Here is a 4,710-nt window from a genome sequence, read left to right as displayed (position 1 = left end):
CCCGTGTCACAGTCGAGGAAACTAGAATCAGCCAGGTGAATGAGGTCGTAGGGAGCCGGGCTCCGCAAAGCAGGCCCCAGACACGTCTCTGATAACGAGAGTGGGGACGGCCACTAACCGGCCTCCTCCGGCGCTTTGCGCCCTGTGTCTGTTCACCCACACATCCACATCCACACTTGGAGTGTGAGCCACTCTTATCTCCTAGTTATGGCTTTGCAAGAGTAGCAAGAAAGAGGCCAGAGCCCACAGCTGGGGAGCTGTGACCTTCCCCGCACCAAAGGCGGGTTAAAAGCTGCAGGAGGCGTGCCAGAGTAGATGACATCCATCACGGTGAGTTCCGGTGGCTCTGGAGCTGTGTCTGATACCCCTCTGACACCGGAGCCGCACCCACACTGGGAACCGTGAAGCACGGAGCTAGGACGTCCGCCCTGCGCCCACCGCAGCTAGCTGCCCCGGGGCTGATGCTCCTCTCGGCTTATGCCCAAGCAGCCTGATCCCCGCGCTTCTGCCACGTCTGCGTCAAGTGAGTTCGTCCAGCCTGGTGGAAAACTGCACCCCTAATCTTTGCAAAGCAGGAAAAAAAAAAAGTCAGTGCTCTTGACAGAAATCTGGGCACATTTATACCGTCAGAATCATCTGATGCATTCAAGTGCTGTTGTTTTTACTAACGTTATTGCTACCTTGTTTCTCCAGGCATGACTCTTCTTTTAAGAAAGCAGTCTACTCCCTGTACCTGGAGCACAAATGAACAGTGACGGGTGAGACATAAAATCTAGGATCCAAGGTACCGCTCCGGCTGTAACCCGGTGGCCGGGGCTTCAGTGGCCTTTGTCACCGCTGTTTTCCTTTTCAGCTGTACAGACTGTTCCACAAATACAGAGGGAAAGTATATAATGTTCCCGATGTCAAGGAAAGAACACTGTAAAAAATGTTATATGATTTAAAGCAAACATATATAAAGTGTATTCCTGAGGGAGAGGAAAAAAGGATGTACAAAACAGAAGGAAATTAGGATTGGAAATTAGACTTTCTCCCCGGAGCATTCAGAGAACTTTAAAGACCACTGTGTCTTACCGATTCTCACGCTAGCTCTCCTCCAGCTCTTTCTGCAGTGCAGTTGCCAACATTGAGAGGGGACGTCAGCCCCCTTGTGGAATGCGGGTAACCTTCGGAAGGTCTAGGATGGCAGAAGATTATTTCCAAGGCAAAACAAAGACAATGAAATAGTCTTGCGGCGACATACTGATTGTTTATACACTGAGCCGGTGACTGCACTGAAACCACAGGAGTCCGGACTACCCTCGCTGGCCCTCGTCACACTCTGTTATGGGCTGAATTGTGTCCCCCCCCAAAAACCATATGTTGAGGACTTAACCCCAATGTCTCAGAATGCGACTGTATTTGGAGACCGGGCCTTTAAAGACATGGGATTAAGTTAAAAATGAGGACTGGTAGGCTGGGCCCTGATCTCACCTGGTGTCCTCCTAAGAAGGGGAAACTTGAACACACGAACATCAGGCGTGCGCACAGAGGGAGACCAGTGGGGGCACAGTGGAAAGGAGGCCACCTCCAAGCCAAGGAGAGAGGCCTCTTGAGAAACCATCCCTGTTGACATCATGATCTTGGACATCTGGCCTCCAGAACTGGGAGACATAAACTTATGTTTTTCTGTTTTTGTTCTTGTTATTTTATATGTTTCTGTTTTTTAAGTCCCCATGTGTGGTACTTGTTACGGCAACCCAGGCAGACTCATACACACCTGTTAAGCCTCAGAGAGGAACAAGGGAAAGCCTTTGGCCTTGGAATGAGGAGGCTTGCGTTCAGGTGGGGCTTTGTCGCTAAGTCATGTGCCCAGAAAAGTCGGGAGTTTTGAGCATCACTCTCTTCCTGTGCAAAATGTGAGGGTCAATGGGGACAGTGAGAGGTCCCTCCTCCCCACATTCCATGACTTCAACCGCCCCCCCCCACCTGCCCCCATCCATTAGCAGGACTCCCCACCCAGCCCTCAACCGCGGGGGTCCCACAGCAGCAAGCCTTGCTCAGTGACCCCGCAAACTATGAGCACACTGTTGCCTCGGACGTGAGACACGGGGGGGAAGGATCTGCGTTAATTCCTGGCAGGAATTAATGAGTTGGGAAGCCATGGTGTGGGTTTTGTCATTCTCCCTAATTGGCTCTTGTTGAGGCCAGGGACGCCTTTGCCTGGAGACCTTTGCAAGTCTGACTGCTCAGGTGTGCAGCCCGCCCCTCACCCTCACCCTTCTTCCCACACACGCCTCTCTCCGAGGGCTTGCTAAGGCTTGCATGGCTGCCAGACTCCCACCCAATAACCAATTAAGTATACCAGGCAAGGTCTGCCTGTGCCTGATGGAGGAAGCCCTCACTTGCTAAGGGACTTAAATCACTTGACATATGCGTGCCAATTTTCCCCTCCATATCACTTGTACCGATTAGCCTTTTCTTTTTCCTTTTCTCAAGAAAATGACTGCAACTCATTATTTTTAAAGAAGCCTTGATGGGATTTGGCTCAGATACAAAACAAAATTCCAACCAATGGCGAAGAACACAGATTGTTCGGAAGGATAAAAGGCAGAGGCACCCAAGACCACCTAAGTGAAGGTCCATTGAAATTGCTTGGCGCGTGCGCTCCAACACCACCACGCGTGGCCTCGCTCATTTCCACGCACCTACAGCAAGTTGGGCACATGAATCCAAAGTCCCCCGATTGTCTGAGAAGCTGCTGCCCCCCCAGCCCCGTCTTCTTTTCTTTTCTGTTTTTATTTGCTGATTAACAGCAGCAACCTTAGTGTGTCCTATATGTAGCAAGGGGAAAAACCAACAGGGACACTGCAAAGTGACAGTGTGGTGACATCTTCACATCATCTTAAATGGCATTTTTTTTCAACCTGAAGTCCCTTGAATTATAGGAGATGGAAAATGACCAGAGAAAAAAAGAGTTTTTGAATACAGAGAAAACTGCCAAGTAGCATGTGGTCTGTAAGTTCCTCCTGTTTCAATCTGAAACTAGGTCACTGAATTTAAGCTTCTCCCACAGGCTTTTCTAAGGTCATATGTAAACAGAGAGAATTCTTGTTTGGAGGAGGGGCTCAAAAGATGTGTGAAGAGAATTGTATAAATCCATGCAATCACAAACAGGAAGAGAAATAGCTAGAATAGGATGTAGTCACATAGTACTGAGTCTTAAAAGCAGAACATCTCTGTGTTTTAGAAAACTGGACTTTGTGCAATTGGATGAAGAAAGTGAAGATTCCAAAATTATTAAGAGCTTTGATGCGGGTCAGATGTGGGCCACACACCATATAGGGGAGGCAAGGGAACACATGGCAGTGGAATACAGGACCAGAAAAGAGAGGAGAGTTATGACCAGACATGTTGTTGTCCTCTCCCGGAGGAGATGTCACCGTCCCTGAGATAGCACCCCCAGGAGTCACACAGGAGTCACACAGGTATGATGAGCTGCTCCTCTCTAGATTTGAACTTTAGTCCCCTTCAGTGGGTCACTGTGGAGCTTCCTGGGCAGCTCTGATGTGATCCACGCTAGCTGAGAGTAATGTGTGCAGGTGGGAAGCAGCCATCCCCCTGGTGCTTTATAAACAGATTAATAAAGATAGAGTTAAGATTACTCTTGAGTATTTTGGTTTTTTAGATATTATTGTAAATGGGATTGTTTTCTTAATTTCCTTTTTGGAGAGTTGGTTGTTAATGTATTAAATGCAACTGATTTTTTTGTTGTTGTTGATTTTGTAGTCTATAATTTTGTCAAATTCATTCATTGGTTCTAACAGTTTTTGGTGGAGTCATTAAGGTTTTCTACATATAAGATCGTGTCATCTGCAAATGAAGATCATTTTACTTCTTCCTTTCTGATTTGAATGCCTTTTATTTCTTTTCTTGCCTGATTGCTCTGGCTAGGACTGCTTGTGCTTCTTGAATACGAGTGGTGAGAGCGCTTTAGGTAGTGTGAACATTTTAATAGTATTAATTCTTCCAGTCCGTGAACATGGAATGTACTATGATGTGAATGTTTGTGTCTGCCCCAAATTTATACGTTAAAATTCTAACCTTCAAGGTAATGGCATTAGGAGATAGGGTTTGGGGAGGTGATTAGGTCATGAAGATACAGTTCTCATGAGTGGGATTAATGCCTTTATAAAAGAGGTCCCAGAGAGTTAGATCACTCATTCCACCATGAGGATCCAGTGAAAAGTCAGCAGTATATAACCCAAAAGAGGGCCTTCTCCAGAACTCAACTATGCTAGCAACTTGATCTTGGACTTCTAAGCATCCAGAACTATGAGAAATAAATTTCTGTTGTTTATCACCTACCTGTCTGTAGTATTTTGTGATAGCAGCCCAAATGTATGAAGGCAGGTTGTCTTTCCATTTATTTGTGTCTGCTTTAATTTCTTTTATTAGGGTTTTATAATTTTCAGTGTGCGTGTCTTTCACCTCCTTTCTTTGTTCCTCAGTAGAAAAAGAGACAGAAGACTCAAATAAATCAAATTAGAAACAAAAAAGGAGACATTAACCTGATGCCACAAGATACAAAGGATCATAAGATAATACAATGAACATTTATATACCAACAAATTGGATAACATAGAAGAAATGGATAAATTTCTAAAAACATACAAGCTACCAAGACCCATAGTTACTGATAGCTTTGAAGCAGGGGAGTGATGTGAACAA

The 4,710-nt window shown here is 46.0% G+C and overlaps 1 long non-coding RNA gene across 1 annotated transcript; it reads right to left on the bottom strand.

Annotated features, from left to right (window-relative positions):
* Window positions 1-833: 833 nt before the first annotated feature.
* Window positions 834-4,386, bottom strand: LOC110569948. The gene is made up of 4 exons (XR_002479697.1): window positions 4,348-4,386; window positions 1,760-1,887; window positions 1,075-1,177; window positions 834-862 (listed from the first exon to the last, which is right to left on the bottom strand). It is a non-coding gene; the product is annotated as an uncharacterized LOC110569948 (long non-coding RNA).
* Window positions 4,387-4,710: the final 324 nt, after the last annotated feature.

This window comes from Neomonachus schauinslandi, chromosome 13, assembly GCF_002201575.2.
Source record: "Neomonachus schauinslandi chromosome 13, ASM220157v2, whole genome shotgun sequence".
In the NCBI taxonomy this organism is placed as follows: domain Eukaryota; kingdom Metazoa; phylum Chordata; class Mammalia; order Carnivora; family Phocidae; genus Neomonachus; species Neomonachus schauinslandi.
Note: the sequence above shows the minus strand (reverse complement) of the source record. Positions and strands in the feature narration are given on the sequence as shown.